We start from the raw sequence: 26,492 nt of genomic DNA, 5'->3' as shown, positions 1-26,492 counted from the left end.
ACAAACTATGTTTACATCAATTTTTCCTGAAACAGACCCTCTTTTATTTTCCCACTTTGGGCAGACAAATGACTATGGATTGTTTTCACTTGCCTTTTAACTCTGCTATGAGAAAAACAGCAGCGTGGGACAGTTGTTGTTAGTGCCTCTTGGCCTCAGTGATTCGACTTTCCCAGGGAGGGCTAGGGACCCAGGAAGCTCACCTTCCCTCAGCAACAGTTGCTTCTCACTCCAGCCTCATGCTGTCAGATCTCCTGACATCCATCGTAAGAAGTGTTCGAAATCTGGATTTTTATGTAAAAGCTCTTAATTTCTATTCGTAGTCCATTTATACAACGTTTAGATTTTTCAAACCAATCCTATTCCTTTGCTGTCTCTGAAACTGCCTGGAATGGAAAAAAAGAGGGGTACTTAATGGGGATTAAAGACCAAACTGGTAACAATAAATAAATGGGTGACACATCTACATCATATACGAATGGAAGAGAAACACATTTTACGGTGCATAGAATACATGGAGAATGTTCAAAAATTAAACCTGGATCCCACCTTAAAGAAGTTTCTAGTCTATGCGCAACGTATCATGTGAAAGCCAGAGGTACTTTTATTTACTGAGTTCTTTTAAGTCCAAGAGTCTTTTAAGTGCCTTTCCTGGATGCACCTTCTGGAGAAGACTTTCTGAGTCTTGCAGGGAAATATTCATGAAAAGGATTTGGCCTGGTTTCATCCTGTAAAGAACAGGTGAAATAGAAGTCAGGCAGGTACAAACACAACTGCACTCCACACATATGCGCATTCCCAAGGGCCAAGGCATCCTTGGGAAGAGAAAACACTGGCACTCTAGAAGAAGGTCCCCTAGGAGAAACAATAGCTCAGTGGAGTTAGAGGGAATCCAGGCCTGCCTGGTGGGAGAGAGTCTGCAGAGAAGCCCTACAGGTGGAATATTTGGTGATGCTACTTGGAAGAGCTTTCCAGCTCCACAGACTGAGGTCAGGTAAGGGTCTTCAATTTGTACATGTGTGGCGTAGTGGTTGAAATCAAACAAACCTGGATCAAATTCTGCCTCTTTTATTATAAGCAGAGTGAGTTTGGCCAAGTGTGTTCATCTCATTTATAGAATGGAAATAATGATAATAATAATGAACAATAGCAATGATTATCACATGAAATTTTGTGAGGATATGATAAGATGCAACTAAAATTCCTGGAGTAGAATCCAAGGCAGAGGAAGAATGAGGATGTATGGACCAAGTGCAGACGGCAGTGAAACAGCAGTCTGTGGCCTGGAGAAGGGAGGCAGGGACAGGGCCACGGGGCAGCTGAAGGGAGCGGTCCAGTGTGGCATCCGACATGAAGCGCGAGTAGAAGCAGGTCCTGGCCCCGTGGAGAACGGAAATAGGAGTGAGAGCAGAAAAAGAATTTGATGGAATAATGGCTCACTGCATGAGTTTGCTGCCATTCCTTAAACTCTGGTGGTAAAGAAGAAATTGATCATCTTTTTATTTTCACTGGTCCTCACTCTTAGTATGAAACTGGCAAAAGTTCCCTAAGAAGGTCTATAAAAATTGCAGCCTAAAATTATCACAATGACTTTATAAAACATGGAATGTGATGTGGATCCTTAATTTCTTGGAGGCAGTAAATATAACATGGCCTTTTAGATTACTTTAGCTTCTCGGGTTTAGTTTTATTTTAAGAAGCTTTAGAAACCAAACTCGGTTGTTTTATAATAAAATAAAGAGAGTCTGAGGTTCTTACTGTGGCTTTGCAACTAACTCCTTAAATAGAACTATTGTTCACTTTGTGCTTCATGTTTGCCATGTGGAAAATGGGAATTAATAATACGTGCATCTGCTGTCTCTATGGAAATGATATAAAGGTGATACATGAAGCATTTAGCACCTAGAATAAAATGTGTAGTAGATATTCCAGGTTGCATTTATTAATAATATATGATTGTATAGAGGTTAAGCCCTTTTTTTATTTTTGTCTGTAAGAAAGATTGTTGTCCCCATTACTCTAAAAAAATATATATTATATTTTTTATAATGTTTGAGAAAACTGGCAAAGATAATTAAAGAATGAGTCTTTTCTTAAACTTCTATTACTGTGGATGTTGGTCAGTCCAGAAATCTCATTACATTAATGTTAATGGTGCGAAATGAACCATTTCACTTACATTTTCAAAAGCTATTAATACACAGTTTTTTAAAACACTCTCAAAATGTTTTGTTGCATACCTATAAGAACATCATTTCTTGGTCCAAAAGATTAAAATAAGGATGACTGATGCTAAATAATTGACTGTGAATATATATTACTTTCAAGAAAAGAGCATGAAATTTAGAATATATAAATATTAAACAAAAATAAATCTTTCAGAATGTTTCCAGCATTAAGGAGCATAGGAGGAAGATTCAAAACCAGACCCAGGACAGTGTTAAAGAAAAAGGAAACCACTTCTAATAGCTATAAACTTTGAATTTATTTTAAATGTAGTACAGAGTTTCTATTTTTAAAATACCAAGTGTTTTGATCATTGTAAAATTATTTTACACCATCCTATTATTTTAACAAACATAGACATGGAATTTATGGTGGATAATATGGGCTGAATATTTTCAGTTGGAAGCATTCTGAAGCCTTCTTCCATGAAAATATAAAAAATATAGATACTGGATATAAAAATCTTTATGGCAAATTATTTCAAGTAAATAAGAACATCAAAATTTCTACTTTGTACTATGAAAGATGTAAGTTGCATTATGAACTTAAATAGTATAACAAAAATAATTGAACAATGATCTGTGCAGCTTAGGAAATCAGGAGAATGTAAATAACTTGATTTTAGTTAAATTCATAATTTATTTTAGAAAGTAGACAGACAATAAAAGTCAAGGTTGAAGAATATCAGCATGACACAGAGATTTTAAAGAACAAATCTAACTCAGTTTTATAGACAAGGAAAATTAAGGCTGAGAGAAGTATCTTATAAAATTTTCCACAGCTAGTTGATGTCAAAGCTAAGATGCTAACCAATGTCTGCTGACAGCAGAATGTCTTGGATTCAGACAGGCATCATGGGTTCAAGTCTTATCTCCACAACTTACCTAGCTGAGCCTCAGTTTTCATAAGTGAAAAAAAAAAAGTTAGTTCGTTAATCACACTTACCTTTAAGTTTGTAGAATTTGTAAAATTATATAAAGTTTTATATTTGAGTAAAAATTGATATTCACTGTTTACCAGATAATAGCATTTCTATGAAACAATATTAGATTTAGAAACTTGTTTCCACAACAAACATAAAATGATACTGTGCTCATCTATTTCTTGAAGAGATTCATGTATTTTTACATAAATGCTACTCTGCAGATATGCTAGAAACGGAAATATCCATTTGTGCATGTGAATGGAATGTAGGACAAAGTTTCCAAGACAATGATCGATAGATTTTTCGTCATAATTATCTCTGATTACCACTTGACATTAAGCAATTTCTTTTTTCTCTTTTGTCTCTATTTCTAAAATGAACATTATGATTAATCTGGCCTCTAACATTTCAAGTGCACTTAGATGCCTATTTTGCTTGATCCAACACCTTTCTGTATGAGGTTACCATGAGCATCAAGCATACATGGTAGGTAATGATTTTAAGGGGGTTTAGTTATACCGGCAACCTTCAGTTTATCTTCCAAAACCCAAGGATTTAATTAGGGAAAAGAGGACCCTGTAAGGCTCCTGCAAGGTTGAAGCTGAAAGATCATTTCTGTCTCATTCTGAGAAATAGGAACTACAAGTTGGTGAGCAAGATCACACAGAATTCCTAGGTCAGCTTCTGTGAAAGCATCTCTACCATTAGTGCCTCTGGACATTCAGTCTACACCTGGATCGCCATGGAACCTAAAAATGCAAAGGCCTTGGGTCACCCTGACCAACTGATTTCACACTCCAGACAGAAGCACCAGGTCTCTATAATTAAGATGCTCAATTTAGATTACAATAGGTACCAAAGATTAGAACTAAGCCCGAAGTCGTCTTCATCCTAAATCACAGCTCTGATGATATCATTTCCCAGCTCAAAAACCTTCAATGGTTCCCTATTGCCACAAGAATTACATCGTCATTGTGTTCCACAATATCATCTAAAAATCTGTCTTACATCCCATAGTCTTGTGACATAAATCCAAGTCTAAAACTGAACATATGCTAATCTTTTCAAATGTCTATCTTTAAATCAGCTGCAAGAGATCACTGAGAGAGCTTCTTAAAATGGTAGATTCCTGCTGCCTCCCTCCCTCCATCCAGTCGGTATAGGAATCTGCCTTTATAACAAGCAACTGAGGTGAGCCTAGAGGTTTCATTACTCTTCATGCTGACTTTAGCTCTGCTGTTTTCAACCCAGGAGTGCCCTGCCCCACCTGTCAGACTCTTAGGACTCAGCTCAGATTCGCCACTTACCATCAACTCTGACTTCCTTTCTAAGTAAACTTTTGCACAAGGCTGCCGTATTTAGCAACTTTTCTCTTTTATTCCGTATCTTCGTGCTCTCCCTGCTAATAGATTCCTGAGAACATTGACTGCTTCCAGGTAAGGGATCAATCAATTTCCTTGGAATCGAATTTTATATGAAAATGGGACGGAGCCTGGGCCTGGCAGAGAGCGTGACAGAGTTAATATGGGTGGTGGGAAAGGGCACAAAGGGAGTCAGGTTCTCAGGTGGTGTGGTGGGCAAGGACGAGGAATTTGGCAGAGCTAGCACTTCTCTAGAAACTTCAGATCTGTCATCCAGAAAACCAGCAAATATACACATACATAATGGCAGAGAAAATAACTTCAACTGTGTATTCAGTCTGCATAAAAGGAGAGAAATATACCAAATCTCAAATGTGGTTATCGCTGAGACTACGGGTGCTTTTATTTTTCTAGCTATTTTATGGATTTTCTTCTTAATTTTCTTCAATAAACATTTTATTTTTACAATCATATAAAAAGTGTTTTTAAATTAATATCAAATATATTTCAATTTTGTCCTCAAAATTACTCTTTTTTGTTGGGAAGGGTTACCTGCAGCTTACATCCATTCATTCTAACATTCAATCAGCAAACATTTACTAGTCAACATCAGTTACCGGGAACTTCGCCTGAGAAAACCAAGATGGATAACATACGGTTTTGGTTCCCACAGAATTAACAGGCTGGTTGGGAAGACAGACACATGGACAGAGCAGTTGTTCAATATTATGTGATGACTGCAGAGAAGGAGAAATGCACAGGATGCTAGGAGTCACCTGGCTACAGCATCTAACCCCAACCCCTTTGGTGGTAGCTTATTGGATGTCGACAGATCTGAGTGGTTCCGAGGACAAAGAGGAGTTAGTAAGCTCTAGAAGTAAAGGATAGGAATTCCTGATGAAGGAAAGAGCATAAAGGGTAAAGGCAGGAAGCAGCGTGGAGCATAAAGGGTAAAGGCAGGAAGCAGCGTGGAGCTCTGGGAGTGCTTCTACTCCATAGGATGTTAGGGAGGGAGTAGTGAGCAATGAAGTAGAGGCAAATGCATGTGAGCTACGGAGACCTTCGGCAGCTGTAGGAAAGAGGTTGAAAGCAATTTTCTCTATTTTTTTTAAAACCTCATTTTGCTATTCGTAGCAGTTTAGTATTTAAGCAATTCTTTACAACACAGAATATTTATACCACCAAGCTCCTGTACAAAGTTTTGCTTCTGTAGTGGATAACTGAGAGAAAAACTCTTAAGTTGTTTCTGAACCTGACTGATAATCAGAACCACCCATGAGTTCATGCAAATCCCAGATTTCCTGTCCACCCTAGAGAGAATTTGAAAATTCTCAGTTAATTCTAATAATAAACCCTGTTTGGGAATTACTATGCTAGATTCTCTGTTGTGTTCAACCCTTTCTGCAATTAGAATCACTGGAGAACATCTCAATCCTGTATATGTCCAGGCAGGCCCATTCCCAAGGGTTCTGGTTCTTTGATCCAAGGCAAGGCCCAGGCATCTGCATTTAACAAAAAATTCCCAGGTGACACGAGTGTGCAGTCAGGGCTAAGGACTGCTTCTGAGTCTAAGCTCTATTGTTGCACCAAATAAGATACTGGAAGGGAGAGGAAGAGAGAAGGACATATAGATGCCAGCAGGTGGTGGGCAGAAAAGAAATAGAGCACCAGCTCTAGATTCAGACACACAGAGTTCAAACTCTGCCAGTTATGATATATTCATCAAGCTACTTAACTTTTCTGTGCCTCAGTTTCATCATCTTTAAATGAAATTGATAATATGGCTGGGATGTAAAATACAGTAAAAGTTCTTAGCTTCGTGCATGTTAAATATTAGCTATTAATAATACTAAGAAAGATTGTAAACAGGAGGAAGTATTAAATGTTGCCAAAATGTGAAATAAGATTAGGACTAAAGATTTCCCAGAAGTTAGCAAAGTGCAAATCATGGTAATCTCAGTGAGAATAGTTTAGGCACAGTGATGGGGAGAAAATCCAGAATTAATTCGGATCTCTACTTCTATATTTACTTAGATCTCCAGAAAACTACAAAATTAGACTATGTAATTTTATTGTCTGGTAGAAAGCCTTTCACATAACTTTAATATTATGTTCTCATTTTTATTAAGAAGTAATAAATGAAATGACTGTATAAAAACATTTAACATCGTGCCTTCTATTTTCAAAAAGAATTATTATTTTATAATGGTTATATATATAAGACCTGTGCATTTTTCGTAAATCTGCTATCAAGGACATCATTATTAAGTTGTTATAATGACCCCTTAATTCTTTTCCTCCTTAGAGCTCAGAGCCAGGAAACCCCCACCCCCACCGCCCCACATACGCCAGGCAGAAGAGCATACAAACCCCTGGAGGCAGTACAGAGCATTGTAGGCATCAACATTTTTTCTTCAGCTCTTATCCAGACCACCCAGCCTGCTTCCAGTCTTGCTTCTTCCCTGCAGCAAATTCTTCACTTAGGTTCTCTCTTCCTCTCTCTTTTCCCCCTTGGACTTGGCATTTGCATTTTCCTCTGCCTTCCAAGGCTACTGAGGCAGGACACAAGTTTCAGTTTCCCTTTGCTCACTGCACAGATCAGGGCAGCTGACATTCCCCGCACACACCCAAGCTACAACAGTGATCAAACCATTGAAAGTGCCTGCAAGGTGCCATTTCCCAAGGCACAAAATTGACAAGAGCCCAGATGACCAACGTTCAGAGAATAACTAAAAACAAAGCAACAAAAAAGAAAAACAAAGACCCTAGTTTTGACACAGTAAAAAGATATTCAAAATAGCAAGTATTTCGATACCTACAAAATAGCATATGGGGCAATATTACACAGCAAAGGGCTCGATTTAATATATATCCAGTGATTATTAATATGTAGAATGGAGTTTCCATGCATTGACAAAATAGGAAGGTAATTTAGAATTACAGAAAGTTAGAGTTTAATATTTGTCAGACTTCCTTACTCTGCAAAAATGACTCACATGAGAAGACCAGCTGGAGATCGCTTGACCTGTTTATGTTAAATCGGCCTTCCAAGGCTGTCTTACTAATGAAAACAATTTGTCCATCAAATCTTTCACCAAAAGTTCAATTACTTCTTAAGATATGCAATGAATAAGCATCGGTTTCATCTCTTAAATTAACTTCACACTTCTAAATAAAAGACACCTTTGACTTCTGCTCTTTGTTAATCAGAGCCATAAAAATCAAACCTCAGCAGGTCAAAAGGAAATGTGTATTTGGGAATTTGAAGGGCGATATTCTATCTCGATGAAATACAGAGTTGCTTACCTTATAAAATTAAACATCTGACTCAGAAAATAAACTTTAAAGGAATTAAAAAATCACTCTGCATTGGCTGTGTGCGCTTATACTGAATTAAAAGGCAAATAAATAAATCCTTATCAGCATTTTCCATGTAACTAAAAATAAACACGTTGACTGGCCTTGAAACTTCAACTACACAGTCAGTTGGACACTCTCTTAAAAGTGAACGGTATTTACCATATATTTGCGTGTCTCTAAATCTTAAGAATCAATTTTAGTACGTCCATCTCATTCGTTGGCATGACCAAGGGCATGGCCATCCATGCCCTGTACGAGTGGCCTGACCACATAAAAACTCCTCAGGGGTCTTGCTCCAGGCTAGATACTCTATCAATTCCACACAACATGTTAATCTATCTTCTGAGCCGACAACAGACCTTTATCCAAAGTCCTAGTATTTGCTCTCTGACTGTACTGTTTGAATTGGATGAGTTTTGAACTTTACCTTCATCTCTTACTCCTGCTCTACCACTGGATGGTGTGCTTAGTTTTCTCTTTGCTCTTTCCTGGCAATCCAAGGTTAGACCCACCACACTTCTGTCCGTGCTTACCATCAGCTGGTGTGTCACAATACAAGGCACTCTGCTCAATTTTATAGATGATAGATAGATAGATAGATAGATAGTTAGATAGATAGATAGATAGATATAGATAGATATAGATATATTGATTTATTGATATATCAAACTCCCCAACTAAGTGAGCAAAGGGGGCTTACATTCTTACATATACTTACACACGCACACAATAAAGAGATTAGCAAAATATCTTGACATAAAAATTCTTGATGGATTTCAAGAACTTTTTTCTTTTTCTGTACCTATGTTTCCACTCTCCCCCCACACACTTGATTTTTCCCTCTTGCCCCCTTTAGGATCTTAGTCCATCAATTCGCTTTTTGTTTCTTTTATCTTTAATCATTTTTCTTTACTATCTCCTAATTTTCTTATCACTGCATTTTTGCTGTCAACAGTACCAACTGCATGACCCGAATCTTAGTGTCATCTTTGGTTTCTCCCTCGAAGCCCTCCTCAAAACCACTTAATCGCCAAGACAGTGTTGCCTCAATAACGCTATGGAATAGAAACTGCCTCTTTCCATTCACAGCCAGGAAGTCTTCTCAGGGACCTGAAATTCAACTTTCTCATAGTGAATTCATTTTCCCCTAAATTAAAATTACTAGACTGTCCTTTCAGTTTTCAGTTTTGTCTTAATCATCTGTACAAAAAAACCTTCAGAATCAGATTTGACTTCTCCATCATACTATTAGGTACCAATCGATGGAAAATCTAAATCTAAAATACCCTTTATATTTTTCTTTCTCTTCCATTTCCACTTAATACTTGTCATGACTTCACTAGCACCACAACTGATGATCCTGACGAGATCACTGCTGTGCTAGACACAGCTGGCCTTAGACAGTGACTGCCACGGAGGAGCAGACACCACGCTCCACCATTCCGCTTCGCCCCATGTGCAGGCCTGGCCTTTCTTCCGCTCTAACTGCGCAGCTGAGATCAGGCAGTGACTTCGGATGAGGCTTCAGTGAGAGGTCAGAATAACGGAAGCAAGCGAGGTCTTTTCATTCACTGGACACTGTGGGAAGAGCAAGTGAGGTGTTTTCAGGTCTACCAGACATGTGAAAATGGGGAGGAAGAAACTTTTTTCTATCTTTCTAGGTTTCTATCTGTTGGTCTAATAATAAAATCTGCATGAGATAGATTAACAAGAGAAAATAACTGAATTTAATTACATACATATATGTGGGACCCCCATATACATGAGAGGTTCAGAAACAGAAGTAAAAAATGAGGCATATGTAGCATTCTGAGCTAAGGTTGAGGTAAATTAAGGCACCCTGGGGCTTCAGAAGGATGGAAGGTCATTCACAGGACAATCAGAAGAGCAGATGTTCAGTAATTAGATGTTTACCCTGCACTATATATAGGTCATAAAAAGTTATATCTGGCACTAACTTTTATTACGGGCAAGGCCTCAAATTTAAATTCTTTAAGAAAGAGGTAAACGTTTCTGCGAGTCCCCTGGATCTCAATTACCTTCAGCTCAAAATAATTTGTATGCCAAAGTAGTACAACTTGGAGAGGCCTGTTCTGAATCCCTTCATGAAAAACACAGTAGTGTCTGTCCCTGTGGCCATAGCAAGACTATCTCGATCATCATGAACAAGTAAAATGGCTACCGAATTAACACCCTTGGGAGTGTTTGTCCACAGTGCCAGGTGTACTGAGTGGAACCTTCTCAGATAAACCAATCAGATACCCACGCAGGTTAACCCACAACACACAGAGAGGGGAAGTACAGAGTCTTACGTGACAGCATGGAGAAATGGAAGTCCTTAGCGTCTCCAAAGCGAGCTCTATTGACTGGCGGCTGCGTGTCGGTCCCAAGCCAGCAGCTATGGCAGGTCAGAAGGTCAGCGTCTTCCGCTCTCAGTGCACCATCCACGAGTCAGGCTTGCTCACCATCTGTCAGAGGTGTTCAGCTTATCTGGACCTTACAAGGTGGGATCCTTATACTTACCAGCCCCTGCAGATGGGGGCTTATTCAGGGCAGCGTGGCTGATGGTTCTGTGGCTTTGGACCTGCTGGTCACACCTTAAGGACGTTCCCTTTATGTGCCAGTTGACATTAATCGTGGCTCCCATGGAATCTGTTTTGTAAAGTCCAAAATTTTCTCAATTTCTTTATGCTCTGTACATTGATATTTCTCAATGTGTAGATTATTAGATAAACAACAAAACAACTCCATTAACTGGGTGGACCCCCCTTTCCCCAGCAAACTTTGTGAGTATTATGTAGAGCCATATAACTCATCTACACAGGCAAGGAAGTAGGGGTTCTGTTTGTACATTTACAGACCAGTCATCTAAGAGACGGAGTGCATATCAACCCTTTGAAAGTTGGGAGCTGATTTATCTTGTTAAAGAGAAAACCACAAGCCCAAAATGGTCCTAAAAGCCCATGATACCAAATTTAGACTTAATAACTGATTTAACTATAGTTTTCGACCTTTATGAGAAGTGTAACCTTAATCAACCAGTCTGAAATTGTCTAGTCAGTACAGCTAAGAGCAGTCTGTCACATAGGCCTTCTTCATCCTTTACACAATATGCATAATAAAACTCTTGTCTTCTCACCCCACCCCACGCCATCCCCATTCCAAAATAAGAGAAAGTCCTGGTCTGAAAAGAATCCCTTCCTTTCTCTTGCTAATAACTCCCCCACCACACCCTTGTTCCTATAAAAACCTTTCATTTTGTACCACCCTTAGGAGTGCCCATCCAGTTGCTAGATGGGATGTGGCCCCATTCATGAGTCACTTAATGCGGCCAAATAAATCTTCAAAATTACTGAGCTGAATTTTGATTTTTAATAACTTTTAAAGAATTTTCAGTTTGTTTTATGTCTCTTTGGAAAGATTTTGGACATGTGCAAAGGAAGAGAATGTGCACTGACATCATTATCATATCAATTAAAAAATACTCTGTCAAAGGAAAGCCTTCCAGCATTCTCCTTCATAGATGCCCTCAGTAGATTAAAAGGTTGAATTAAACGTCATTAAATTTGTGCCCTTAGGCTCGTCTAAGGGAAACCTTCCAAAATTTAGCCTGTCGATATTCCCATGGAGGCAATTGTGCTCAGTGTACTGAGGGATAAAGTGGACTCAGATTTTTAGCATCTGAACAACCCAGAAAGTTGAACTAATCTTTCCCAGCATTGCTAGAAGCTTTCAAACATTACTTAATGAAAACTGCCTTAAAATGTGACCAACATGGACACCCTGAGGCAATTTTCTTTTGACAAGTCCTGAAGCTTTTATTATAATGGAGATTCAGAGCAAACACGTGAGGTCAGATGCCTGCTGTAGGGGTTCCACAAAAGAGCCCCTCAGAGCCATTTCTAAAGAGTAAAAAAAGGTTCAGAAAATGCCTAAGGGCAAATACTACTTGTCAAATCTTACTGTCACCACAGGAAGGAGTCACATTTTTAGAATTTTTTCTCTGTAATTGAAATTTTTGTCTTTCAACTGAAGATATTTCAGGCCATAGGATTGTGTCAGTGAAACATCTTTTTACCTGAGACTGTCTTCCAATTTTTATTAAGTATGTCTATTACCCAGTTTGATTTGGATACTGGGAATTAAGAAATTAGTATGTTAATATAGTTACATAGAAAATATTTTCTACAATGTGGCCCACTTCCAACATTTTTCTTTTTTCTTATTAAAAACTGTATTATTTTATTAGTGTTTCATGTATTCATTGTAGAAAACAATAAAGTACAGAAATAAGCAAAAAGGAAAGTTTCACCTAAGGAAACACTACCTTGTAATCCTAGCTAGTATTTTGGTATATAAATTTTGCTGTCAATTATTTTAGTATAAAATGTTTTAACCTTTGTTTATTCAAGTACATGCATGTAAATTTGCATTAAGCATTTTAAAATAAGACTACACATATATATTAAGAAACAGGTCTCAGAAAGAACTTTTAACCTCTCCTTCCTCCCTTTTTCTGCCCAAGAGATTCAGACAGAGAAATCTTAGAATGCTGCTTTATCCTAATTTAAATTAAGTATGGTAAATAGGAGGACAACAGGGAGGTGCCTGTTAACTAGATACTCTCTGTGTCCCATCGTTTCTGAGCTGCCCAGCCAGAATTTGCCAGCCATGTATGTTCCACTCTTCCTCACTGCCTGTAAATTGCACATTATCATTTCTGAAATCTAATACCCCATGCCCCTTCTTTTCTCTTTTGTCCAAAATGTCTTATATACCCAATGTTGTCTCGCTGTCTTAGGAATTTTCACACTTATGTGAATTCTTCGTGCACAGGTATTAAAATTTTAATTTTCTCCTGTTAATCTGTCTCTCTTAATTTGATTATTAGCCCAGCCAGAAGAATTTAGAAGGTGGAAGAATAAGTATTAATTATTTTTAGCCCCCACAATTGTAACCATCTTTTCATATCAAAATGTGATCTGACTTTAAAATGCTTAATGACCTCACAGTGTTCCAAGTTATGTCACATAATCATTTAACCAGTTCTCTACTGCATAGCATTTTTGTTAGATATAAATTAAGATAGGCTGGGCTATGCTGTGATAACAAATGCTCTTGAACTGCAGTAATTTTGAACAGCAAAGTTTATTTCTTGACATGATACATGTTCACTGTGGGTTAGCCAGGGACTCTGCTTCAGGATGACTGCACTCCAGGACCCCAGCTGATGCAGTCAGTGGCCACTACAGGTTTTCTGCTTCCACAAGAGAGGTAAAGAAGGACCTGGAAGATGTTGCTTGTGGGTAATAAGTGTTCTGCTCCTCAAACGGATTGGCCAGGACTTGTCGAATGGCCTCACCCAGATACGAGGAGGCAAGGAAGTGCAATCTTACCGTTTTCAAAACTATAAAGATTGAATTATATTAAATTGTTGAAAAGTAAATTAAAAAATGAATAAGAAACTGGAAAAAGAGTGGCAACATTTATGACTTAATTATGATTTAAGAGAAACTCAAGTCCAGAAATGCTTAGAACCTCGTCCAAGGAAATCAGTTAATGAATTGCTGAGTCCAGACTCAAATGTATTGTGACTGGGGCTGACAGAGGTGAAGTCTGCCACAGTGCTGGTTGGAGAGGACATATCAGTCCCACATTTTCCCTTTAAAATTGTTTTTTCTGTACATTAAAATTCTCTCACTGTTCTAATTTTTTAGAAACAAATATCAACAAAGAAAGTTACTTAACTTCATAAATTATAGACTGAGCTTTGTTTCATGAGTATTATTAAATCAGCCCTCAACCTCTGGTTGCATAATTTCCAACTTTTTGATTATATTTAATTATAGCAATAAAATACTCCTCTAGGGTTTTAAACTTAGCATATTTTCCTTCTTGAAAAATTCTATATCAGAGATAGAATGATAAAAATGTAATAATATTTATCAAAAAGCCTCAAATTGAGCCATATTTGGAGCATTCCAAAACAGCTGGCTTCTGTTTGTTGAGTTTATTAAGCCTTAGCACCTCCTGTTCTCAGTAAATGTACTGAATTTTTTTTTCTTGTTCTAGAAAATATTTTTATTTTGACTATGACTTTTTAACTTTTTTATCATCATATTTTTTTCACATAGAATTGTAGGCTTTTTACTCATTTCTTGTTTTATTATCAACTTTCTAACAGTATTGATTATTTGCGCAAAAACAAAATGAATAAGATAAGTTTAAATTTGGGCCCTCTGATTTTTATATATACATATATATATATACATTTCTTTTTTGTGATTATAAAAGACAGTTTTAAAAGCACAAAAATATTTTAAAATAACAAAAATATTGTCCATGATGCTATTAACCAGAAAATTTGCAGTTAACATTTGTCATATTTTTTCTAGTACTTAAATTTTTTAATTAGTTGAGATCACATCCTCAACTAAAATGTTGTGTCATTCATTTTTTACTTATAGGCATTTTCTCACTGAAGGGACAAAATTTTGCCATCATGAAGCTGTTTTTTGGATATGGATTTGAAGCTATTTATTAAGAAAGAATCTTTGACCCTCCCCCACTTTCCTGCCCAAGAGATTCAGACAGAAAGAAACCTGCCTTAAGAAAGGAGCCTTGGCTTGCTCACCTTAAGAATTTTCACCCTAGCATTCGTCAGGAAGACTCAAGATACCCTCTAAATACCCTCTATGTCCCATCGATTCTGAGATGCTCAGCCAGAATTTGCCTGCCATGTATGTTCCACTCATCCTAACCACCCATAAATCGCCCATTCTCACTTCTGAAATCTAATACCCTGCCCCTTCCCTTCCTCCTTTGTCCAAAAAAAGGTCTTATATACCCAAAGTTGCCTCACTGTTTCTGAAATTGTCATGCTTATGTAAATTCCCTATGTGCATATGTTACTGCTGGGGCAAGCTAAAATCCATCATAGCCCCAGTAGCACTGAGAGGTCCTTGGTTCTTTTCGCCAATCCAGTAGAGAATTATAGATCAGCAAGATCTAGAAAAAGTAAGATTTATTAAAGTACACTTCAAGAAGGAAGCAGGTTATGCCAAAAAGGGCTGTAACCGTGCAGAAGTAAAAGGTAAGATTTATTAAAATACATTTTCAGAGAGAAATGGGCTACACCAGAGAGGGTTGTAGCCCCGTGGAAGTGGAGAGGTCTGTACTATATTAGGGCCACAATGGGAGGTTACAAGGGTGGTGGTAGATGATTGGCATGTGAGGTCATTTTGATTGACATTTGGCCATTATATAACCTTTTGTCTATTGTGCATGTGGTTACCCAGAATTCAATCTATTATACTTAGATTCATGAACTTCCAGGCATATGCATGATATTATGATGATGGTATAACGAAACTAAGGTTACAGAGAGGTTAGTGTAGGACTGACTACAGAAGTACCTGGGGCCAGACCAAGCCTGCTACTATTTTATGGCTCTTCACTCCTTTAAACTTCAGAATGCAGAGGTAATTTACAACCATAAAATGGGGATTCTAAAGAGGTCCTAAGGGAGATCTTAGGGAGGGGCCTTCATTTCCCAGGTGCTCATGTCTACCTAACTACCTAACACATGTATTAAACATTTTATTTTCTCTTGTTAATTTGCTGTATGTTTGAATTATTCGATTGGCCAGAAGAACTGAAGGGGTAGGAGGACCATGTCCCTGGCCCCAACATCATATTATGAACATTTTGAAACTTAATGGTGCTATAATATTTCATTATATAATCATGCCAAATTATTTCCTTAATGTTGAGTATTTAGGATATTTTTAGATTTAAATTATATAACAATTATTTTTAAACTAATATTTTGTGTATAGATCATTGTATATCTTTGTGATTATTTTCTTATAAAAGTCTTAAATGTGTGAGGCAGAGGGTATACGTATTCTTACTATTGATGTTTATTTACAAGTTTTTTCTAAAAAGATTGCGCCAGTAGATACGAATGCTTATTTCACTCTACCTGGAGAACACTGAATACTGTTTCTAAAATTATGATGAGAATAATAAATAGAAGTTCAAAATAGGCCCAAGTTACTTTGGATACTGTCAAACATTTAAGGAGAGAGTAACACCAGTACTACATAAACTCTTTCAGAAAACAGGAAAACAGGAGACAACAGGATTCAACATTTCCCAACTTGATTTATGAAACCAATTTACTGAGACTACGATATCAACACACCTGGCTGAGAGATAGGAAGAAAAGCAAATCCTTCGTGATCACAGACTTAACAAACATTAGCTAATCAAAGACAACAATATTTAAGTAAGGTAGTACACCATGACAAAGTGGGGTTTATGCCAAGGTAGCAAGGATTGCTTTACATCTAAAAATCAGTCTTTAGCAGAATAAAGGGGAAAAAGCATATCACCATAGATGCAAAAATTGCACAAAAACCAACATCCATTTCAAAACCCATTTTATATTAAAAACTCTCAGATAACTAGAAAGGGAGGGGAGTTTTCTCAATCTGAAAAAAAGCACCCATCAAAAAACTACAGCTAATATTACACTTGCTGGAGAAACATTAAAACTTTCCCCCTGAGACTGGAAACAAGGCTAAGATGGCCACACTCATCACTTCTTGACATTTTCTAGAGGTCTTATATTACAAAGTAGAAAACCTCATGAAATTAGCACCAAAAATGATCCTTTACAAGAACTAAAATATAAAAGATTGACAACACCAAAAGCTGACAAGGATATGGAATCATTGCGAGTCTCACACATTGCTGGTAGTAGCAATGTAAAATGCAACTTACTTAGAGAATTATTGGGCAGTTCTTAAACATTAAAAACTTACATCTACCCCATGACACAACTAATGCAGGGCAGGGTGAATCCTTTGGTAGGAATTCAAGTTCTGTACTGAGAGAGACAATGTTAGCGAGGGTCCTGACTACACACCAGAAAGAATTCAAGCGCACACCAGAGTTAGAGTCAAAAGGAAAGTTTATTAGAGAAGAAATAACTCTCCATAGACAGAGCACAGTCTCTTTTCAGAGGCAGTGAATGAGAGAGACTCCAGGTGTTCAAGAAATTCAGTTTAAAACGTTTTCCTTTCCGAGGATGAGTATTCAGCATTAAAGGCATGGGGAAACAGTTCTTGGTAACTTCAGCAGGAATCTCTCTGTAGGTTCCCCTTGTCTGGCCCTCTGCGGATCAGCCAGGTTCCATGTCTTGCAGCATGTAGCAGGCTTTACTAATAATAAACTTATTATTTATTAGTTTATTATTTAGTTCTCATGCCTCTCCTCTATTTTACAACCACTCCACTCCCAAATGCTGACCCAAGAGAAACAAAAGCATATGATCACATAAAGACTGGTACACCAATGTTCACAGCAGCTTTATTCACAATAACCAAAAACAGGAGATGGGGTAAGGAAATTGTGGTGCATTCACATAACACAACACTACTCAACAATGTAAAGGAATAAACTACTGATACGACAGCATGGGTGATTTTCAAAAATTGTTGCTTTGAACAAAAAAAAGGTGAACACGAAATAGTATACACTAAATAATTTCATTTATATAAAGTCTAAAAAAAGCAAAACTTACTTTTGAAAATCAAAATCAGAAAGCGGATGCTCTGTCGAAGTGGAATTAAAAAACGGAATGAGGTAAATTCCTGGGGTGATTGGAACATTCCGTGTCTCGTTTTGGTTTCCTGGTTACACAGGTACACAAAATTACCAAAACTCACCAAACTGAACATGTAAAATTCTATGCATTTCACTGTATATAAATTACATTCTAATAAAAAAAATTAAGATACAAGTCTATTACTTTTTAAGAGAAATTCTTTTGTGAACACTGAATCCATCTACAAATATCTACCTTTATTAGACTTCAATATTTCCTCTGGATCATGTTCACTGGAATTGTGCCCAAACGAATAGCAGCCATCAGTTTAGAAGAGCACATCTTGATAGAACACATGTATTTCAATGCAAAAAATATTAAATGACATTTTCCTTCATTTACAAAACAGTTTCTAACTGTGCTTGCAGATTGTTCGATTTACTGGTTTTTACCTCACCAGGAGAGATTTTTATCTAGGTACATTACATCCGTTTGTTTTTTTCAGTTATAAAATACTTTCTCCTAGATGAGAACACTTTTATCTAGTTGGATAAGAATACCATATAGATATTTGGTCAGAAAGAAACTACCTCTCTTTCCAAATAATCCACCTGACTAGCTTATTTTTTAATTGTTTTATAATACATAAAATAGTGTCATGATATGGGGCATAATTAAGTAGCAGTTACACATTATGAACTCAATATATCGTCAACTCAATATATCAATGATATCTCTTGTGTCTGTCCCAGCGGGTTTATATTTTGGAGTAAGAACTGCTCACGTTGGAACCTAACAGAGGATGGAAACTCCAAGAAATACAATTTTCTTATCAGTGTTTCTTCTATACAATTTAGGAGGTTACTTTTTTCTATACAGCAATTCATCTAAAAGGCTACTTATTTTAGCACAAAATATTTTACTAGAGCTTGAATTTAAATGCTGCCTGCCAAGAGGACTTGTTTTCTTTGGCAAGAAAGTGTATCTTAGAACTCCTTTCAGCGGAAAACCTGTTGGGAAACAGATGTGCACATATGAGTTTTACAATTTTAGTTAAAAACAAAGCTGTCTCTATCCAGTCCCACTTACAAACTATTTCTGTAAGTTATTTGTTGATAATAAAAGGGAAAAATGGGATTGGACTGTGAAGAACTGGTAGGATGAATTGCTGTTTTGAGAAATTGTCAAAGGAAGTCGAAGTATAGTGAATCTTGGAACTTCATTCTGATTCTTCTGTGTGGTTAAAAGCAGGAACAAATGAAGCCAGGTACAGTGTCTTGCTTTATTCTGATGTACTCTGCCATAAAATCGTAAGCAAAAATACAACAGTATAACATTAGGTGCTAATTCAAATATAGAGTCATACGATATAATTCTCTGTGATAAAAAGAATTACAACTGAGAAATTCTCACCTAGCTACCCCAAATAAAGCATATAAGGCAAATGATACCAAAAGCTATTTGTTTTTTCATTTTAAACTGTCTTAACTCTTTTAAGTTAAAAAGTACATTTATTATAATTAGAACAACAATGCAATATGTGTAAATAATAATTGATACACTCCTTATCCCCTTGGAGTAACCAAAGTCGGACTGGACAATTCACATCTAAGTGATTTCTTAAGGATTTACTTCTGGGAGAAAGCAGTAAGGAAATGGGGGAGATAGGAATGGAGAAGTTCCTAGGCACGGGTGTAATTTCAGGGGAAATCCCAAACTCCACTTTCTCTCTCAAGAGGCTCTGGAGTGTAAATTATGCGTTGAGAGTCTGTCTGCCTGGAGGTAAGGCTTTTTATTCAGCCCAGAACAAAAGCCCTCAGGGAACAGATAACTGCCAAGAATTTCCAGTTCTCTTAAAAATAATTTAACTCCAGTGCCCAAAGCAATCTTCTCAACGTCACAGGTGAGTCTTAAGAGCAAAGCATGCTGAAGCTGGGACAGGTGCACATAGCTGAAAAACGATCCAGGGCATCTAGGTTGGGAAGTGACAAGATTGGGAAGTGACATTGCCCATTACACCTGGGATCCATCTTTCCACACAGTTCTCTGTGCTCATACAAATGTGAATGTATATGTGTATATATACACACATATATTTGCATATACATATATACACACATATACTTCCATACATGTATATGTGTATATGTACATACTTGCATTTTTAAAATATTTTGTATACCGTGTGTATATACTTGTGTTTTTAATATGTGTGTATATGTATATGTGTGTGACTATACACACACACTTGTGTTTTTGTTATTAATAAATGAAATATAATATTCACTATTCTTCACTCTGGTTTTCTCACTCACTAATTCATCGTGAACAGGTATATATGTCCAGTTCACAGATACAGCACCAATTGTTTTTAATAGCTGCATAATATTCCATAATTTGAATGCAGTATAAGTAATCCAATCATCTCCCAACTAATGAGCATTCAATTTTGTTATTTCTGCCACTGTAGAGAATTGAAGCATAAAAACCAGAAAAACCTTATTTTCACAGGATGTTATTTCAAAAAAGTAGGATTGCTGAATCAAAGGTATATATGTATCTTTATAATTTTCAGATATGTCAGATTTTTTTCCCAAGTGGTTAGAGCAATTCGCCTGCCCAGCAGTAGTGAATAAAAATGCCCACTTCCCCTGCTTCCTCGCCAGCAGCATAGTGTCACTCTTTAAAATGTTTGCCAATCTGATAGATGGTGATGGTAGCACATTGCTCTTTAGTTTTTATTTCCCTGACTAGTAGAAAGATTTACTGGCCATTTGGATTGTCTATGTATGTACTTGTCTCATTTTTCTATTGAGATTCAATCTAATGAAAATTCAATGTATATTAACTTGAGAAGAATTCACATTTTTATGATGTTTTCTTATTTAAAAAAAATTTCTTGTCTATTTTGGGGTCACTATATCAGTAAAATTTCATAGTTGGTTTCATATAGATCTGATATAGTTCTTGTTAAATTTATTTTAAAATATAGTCTTTGTCATAATTATAAATGTAATTTTTTTCAATTTCCATTTGTAACTGAATTTTGACTGAATTATTAATTTTAATAAATGGATGCTCTTGGTATAGCAGATTATCATATGCAATTAATGATAATTCAACTATTTTAGCAATTTTTGTATGAATTTACAATTTTTTGTGTGTGTTAATGAAAATAATTGTTAAAATAATGCTTATAAGAGCTATTCCTGTCTTGTTCTTCATTTTAATGTAAAAGCTTCAATGTTTTAGTTATTATTATGATATCTACTAGTAGTTTTTGGTGATCTTTATTGTACTCAGTTTATTTTTATCTTTAGAATTTTTGCTAGAAATGCCAATTTTTCCTTTTATTATTAATCAAGTTGTTTTACCTTTTACTTAAAAGAAGCACTTTCGCAGCTTCTCTTCGGTGTATCCAAATTGCAGCATCACTATTCTTGTGATTTGAGGCCATTATTAAATAAAACAAGGCTTACTTGAACACAGGCACTGCAATTCTAAGAGGTTATTATACTAAGTAGCTAATGGGGGAGGGGTGGAGCATGAATCCACTGGACAAAGATGATTCAGGTTCTGGGCAGGGCAGAGTGGAATGCATTAGATTTGATCATGCTACTCAGAACGCAGCACAATTTAAAACTTATAAATTGTTTTTTTTTTCTGGCGTGTTCCATTTAATATTTTTGGGCCATGGTTGGCTACAGTAACTGAAACCCCAGAAAATGAAACTGAGGATAAGAGGTCTACTATATGTAGGGAACTTAGCAGTCATTTTTAAATAGTTCTAAAATCTTCGAAATTGAGTTTCAGTCACGTAACACAGACTTCACTAGATATTCCACTGTCACCATGGCTGTGCTAAAATTGTCTTTATACATAAAGGAAAATATCAGAAGGTTTGTGCTTTTTAAAAAAACGTCTTCCATGTTTAATGATGGAGTTTAGGACACTAAGTCTTAAGTACAGCCACTGTCTGAGCTAAATATTTATCCTGAATAAATAGGAATCTAAAAGGCCATATCCAGATAGATGCGTTATGTTTATTTCATGTATGATATTGTCATGCCAAGTAATTAGATTTAGAGATAATTCAAAAGATAAAGATTAGAATCTAGAGATATGAGCCAGATATGGCTACAAGCAAGCTTACGCCAAATTTTGTCATCTGCGATAATCAGTGACTTTTTCTCTTGTCTTAGGATCCTTTAAGTGTCAGTAGCAGAAACCTAAAGTAACCTAAGTTTAAAACAAAAAGAAAAGAAAAGAAATGTAAAAGACTCTTAGACTATTGAAATATTTCAGGGCTTCCAAGGGCAGATAGTGTCCTTGAGCCTCGAAAGGACTAGAATCAAGAACAGAAAAATCTTCAGGTACCTATATGTTTTAGGAGAATTCTTGACCAACACCCAACAGAGATATCCCTTTTTTAGCTAGACCACAAATGAAGTTTTACTTTATAAAATTTTCCTTGTGTAGAGTTAGTTATTTGTAAGAGATACACAATTGTCCCAGAAGTTTTTCAACAGATATCACTTGATTATCTTCTCTGAGTTATATTATATAATAAATAGTTTTTTCAAGAGAACACCTGGGCCAAAAACCTTCTCTCCTAAAACATTCTACATCCCGATTGTTGGAGACAAAAGCATTCTGCACAATAACATCAAACTTCCCCAGTTTCTCAACAGGGGTCAAGTTAGTGGCCCACACATGGGACTAAAGTCACTTTTCTTCAGACTGCCTTGCCTCCAGCAACAGAGATCAAGGAGAGTTCCAGATACCATCCTTCCTTGTCTCCTAATACTTACTGTCTGTGTGTCTTCTGGGACAATCTCACAAGCTCTCTCGTTTTACAGGCACCAGAAGAGAGCAACCCACGGTTTAGTGCTTGGTCCTCAACTCCTTCCTACTCCCACTGTCTGAGGCTCTCAGCCAGGCAAGAAGTTTCACAACTGGTTAGAAAGTAGAGAGTTATAAGAAGGACATTTTTTCCCATGATAACATAAGCCAAAATTATGGTTTTTTTAAAAAAAAAAAATAAAGTTTTAAAAAATGTGGCTCAAAATAAATCCTGGGTGGGGGATGAAGTTATCATAGTTGAGCAAACTGTCACAAAAGTTTTATCCTGGAAAGAGGTACATAGTCTGGGTAAAGCAGGCAGATCAGCAGAAGAGACTGACTGTCTATGATGACAGATACTTGAATAATAGTTTCCTTTCTGGAAGAAGAGATTTGAGACTAGAAACAAGCACAAAGGAACTTTCAGGGGTAATAGAAATGTTTCATATGTTGGTTTGAGTGTTGGCTACATAGGTGTATACATTTTCCCTACCTTATTAAATCGTGTTTTTGAGATCTATGTATTTCACAATTAAGTTAAAATACGTTTGTATATAGAGAGGGGGGTTTCTGAAACAACGATGGCGGAACATTAATGGTTATTGAAGCTTGGTGGTGAGTGCTTTGGGGTTTAATATACTGTTCCCTTTACTTGAGCATTTAAAACGTCGTAATAAAAAGCTTTTTTTTTTAAGTCGGATTATTTCTCTTCTGTGTTCAAAACTCTCTAAAGGCTTACCATCACACTAAGAGTAAATTCAAGTCCTTATAATAATCTATAAAGCTCTACAAGGGGCCCTAAGTACTGGTCCCCTTTATTACTTTCTTGGCCTCATCTTTTATTATCTCTCCTTTTCCCATTCCACTATAGCCATGCACTACATCTATTCCTCGAAGGTGCCAAGCATGTATCCACAGTTATATCTTTGTATTGGTTGTTCTCTCTGCCTGTGTTCCCTTTTCACACATGCAACCCTGACCAATACCCTTTTCTCCTTTAATTCCTTGCAAAAATATCACTTTCTCAATTAGGCCTCCATTGACAACTATTTTTAAAATTGTAAAACCAACCTTTCTTCACCCTTTAACTTTTTCCAAAAGCATTTATCACCTTTTAACACACATATATTTTATGCATTTATTATTTTAGATCTCTCTCTGCCCCCTCTTGAGTGTAAGCTCCCTGGTATGGGAGAGGAAGGAGAGAATTCCGTCTGTTTTATTTACTATCATATCTCTAGTGCCTAGAATGATACCAGACACATAATTGGTATTCTATAAATATTTATTAAATTAATGAATACATGATTTCTCAACCTTATGCAGTGATGTTATGCTCCTTGATATGCGGTGAAAGTCTCATACCCTTTATTTGAGAGAGTATCTAAAGAGTGATTCCTCTGTCCTCAGATCATGACCTGGACCATCCTCCCATGGGAGTCTATTACAGACATTACTGTCAATAATTACATCCACTGAACTTTTCTTTGTCAACTGGGCATTGAGAGGAAAACTTATAGAAAAATGAGAAAATATCGAGCACGTAAATATTCTCATGTCAAATATAAGAATTAAAAAAATGGTTAATGCCTTTGTTTTCTTACCTTATATATTATTCAGGGTTCTTGAGAGAAACAGAACAGGTGTGAAGTGTGTGAGAGCAAGAAAGAGTGAGAGAGCGAGAGAGCGAGAGAGCGAGAGAGAGTTAGTTTAAGGAATTGGCTTATGCAATGTCGAGGTTTGATAAATCCAAAATCCAAAATATATAGGATAGGCCAGAAGGCTGCAGACTCAGGGAAGAGTTGCAGTCTGAACCCAAAGGCAGTCTGCTGGCAGATTCCTTCTTACTCAGAGGAAGTCAGTCATTGCTCTAGTAAGGCCTTTAACTGACTGGATAAAGCCCATCCACATGACAGAGGGCAACCTGCCTCATTCAAAGTCCATCAATTTAAAACGCTCATTTTAAAGCACCATCACAGAAAAATCTAGAAAAGCATTTGGCCAACTATCTGGGCACTGACCAGCCTCAGCCTTAAATTTCCTCTCCAATAATGAACTTTCTATATTCTTTGTATCTCAATACACAATTCCTAGGAAGCAGTCAGATTAGTTCAACTTGGTCACGTTGAACTAATCAAATGTTCTCTTTATCTTTGTCTGAAAGAGCTGGTGATGCGTGACTTGCTATCTGCTTGATGGGGCTTTGGGAGTGAGTGAGATAGGAATGGGGCAGATTCTTTAAGAAAGAGTGTTCTTAATAAAAGAAAAACTATTAGATTTGGAAATCTCTAATAAAACACAATATAATATTGAATATTTAATATAGTATGTAATGCGATGTTATAATAATGGACCCGCAACTTAATAGAACAAAGACATTTCTATTATTGTTGTTTCATTTGTCTTTTTTGATGGCGGTCAAGTCTATGAGAATGAATAGGGAAAAAAACACCTTAGGTCCAATACGACAAAAAAATAAATAATAAATTAATGGGGGAATGAAAACATCTATAATTTATGGAGCATTTGTCATAAGTATAGTTGCACCTCTTTATATACGTAGTACTTTATTTTCTTAATCTCTTTAGTCGAACTTGCCTTAACTTTGTCAAGATCTTCAATCTTTTTTATAAGATCTGGTGACCAGAATGGCAAAGAGCTTTCCTTGCATATGAATGTACCTTTTTAAGGAGGAATCATAACTTCTAATTTATTTCCAGTTGCTTTTCCTTTCGATGCCCAGAATGTATTTGACTTTTGGATCTACCATTCGTCAGGCACGATGCTCAGGCCTTTATACAAATCGTCTTATTAAACTCTAACCCCAAAACTGTGAGCTCATATAAAGATTAAAGTTTAATAACTGTACTGAAATTTTACAATTAGAGAGGATTAAGGTAAAATTAGACCACAGTCCTTTGATTATGGGCTGAAGTCTCCATCAATAAATGTTATTGCCTCTAAGCACTTTATTAATCAGCATTGCTTTTTTATGCCTAAGGTCTGTCAGTTTACCAGTGAACATCCTTTTGTGCCAGAAAGTAAGGCAGTGCTTAAAGAATGGTGGGGACAGGTCAAAAGGACACAGGAGCTGGTTTCCATTGGTTAAACCTGGAAAATTTGAGAATCAAATAAAATAATGACAGTAAAGATTTAGGCCATTGAATAAGAATTAGTGAATTAATGCTAATATAAATTAATGAATAAATAAAAAATAGAGAAGGGAAACCTTTTCCTAGATTAAAAAGTCAACTGATATATGTGGAAAGAATGACATAATTATAAAAGCACCATTTGACTGTCATTGGAAAAATAAAAGATTTATGAAAGAATTATCAATAGAGATTAAAATCAGTGGGAGAAAGAGTTTGGGGAATAATAGGATATTTTCATAAACTCAAGGTATCTCTCTCCAAATTACTTCTTAATTACAAAGAGACAAATGGTAACTTGTTAAGTGGAAAAAAACTGGTAAATGTCTTCTTGTCCAAGTGATAAAAATAAAAGATACAGTAATGGAACAAATTGACATCTTGTGCCTCCTGATGATGTGCTGAGGACACAGCCTCACTTCTGTGGTACTCCTGCCTAAAACACATAAGTTTAATCTAACCACGAGGAAACCTGTTATCCTTTAAAAGTATCATAAAAGACAGAGAAAGACTGAGGAAATCCTCTTGATTAAAGGAAACTAGAGATATGACATTAGAAGGCAACGTATGATCTGGTATTTTCTTATACTGTGAAGAATAAGATTAATACAATTGATAAAATTTAAATAAGTCTGTAGATTAGGTAATAATATGGAATCAATATTAATTTCCTAATTTTGATAATTATATTCTGGTTAAGTAAGAGAATGTTCTTATTTTAGGAAACAAACACTGACATATCTAAACAGAGACAGAACATCATCAGTGCAACTTTTTTCCAAAAGATTCAGAAAAATAATTCAATATAGATAAAGTGAGAGGACATGCAAATAGGTTAACATTTGGAATACCTGGGTGAATCCTTTATAGTATTCTTAAACCTCTGTAAGTTTGGTCTTACATTGAAATATAAAATTGAAAAAATATTTCATCGCAGAGTTAAATCTACTTTATACCCTTATACATATCTGGGTTATTTTCTATCACATAAGCCTAAATTTCAGACTTCTGTT

At 36.3% G+C, this 26,492-nt stretch overlaps 1 long non-coding RNA gene across 1 annotated transcript; it reads right to left on the bottom strand.

Annotated features, from left to right (window-relative positions):
- Window positions 1-231: 231 nt before the first annotated feature.
- Window positions 232-7,068, bottom strand: LOC120589424 (uncharacterized). The gene is made up of 3 exons (XR_005649487.1): window positions 6,883-7,068; window positions 550-728; window positions 232-386 (listed from the first exon to the last, which is right to left on the bottom strand). It is a non-coding gene; the product is annotated as an uncharacterized LOC120589424 (long non-coding RNA).
- Window positions 7,069-26,492: the final 19,424 nt, after the last annotated feature.

This window comes from Pteropus medius, unplaced genomic scaffold, assembly GCF_902729225.1.
Source record: "Pteropus medius unplaced genomic scaffold, Ma_sr-lr_union100, whole genome shotgun sequence".
NCBI classification, from domain to species: domain Eukaryota; kingdom Metazoa; phylum Chordata; class Mammalia; order Chiroptera; family Pteropodidae; genus Pteropus; species Pteropus medius.
Note: the sequence above shows the minus strand (reverse complement) of the source record. Positions and strands in the feature narration are given on the sequence as shown.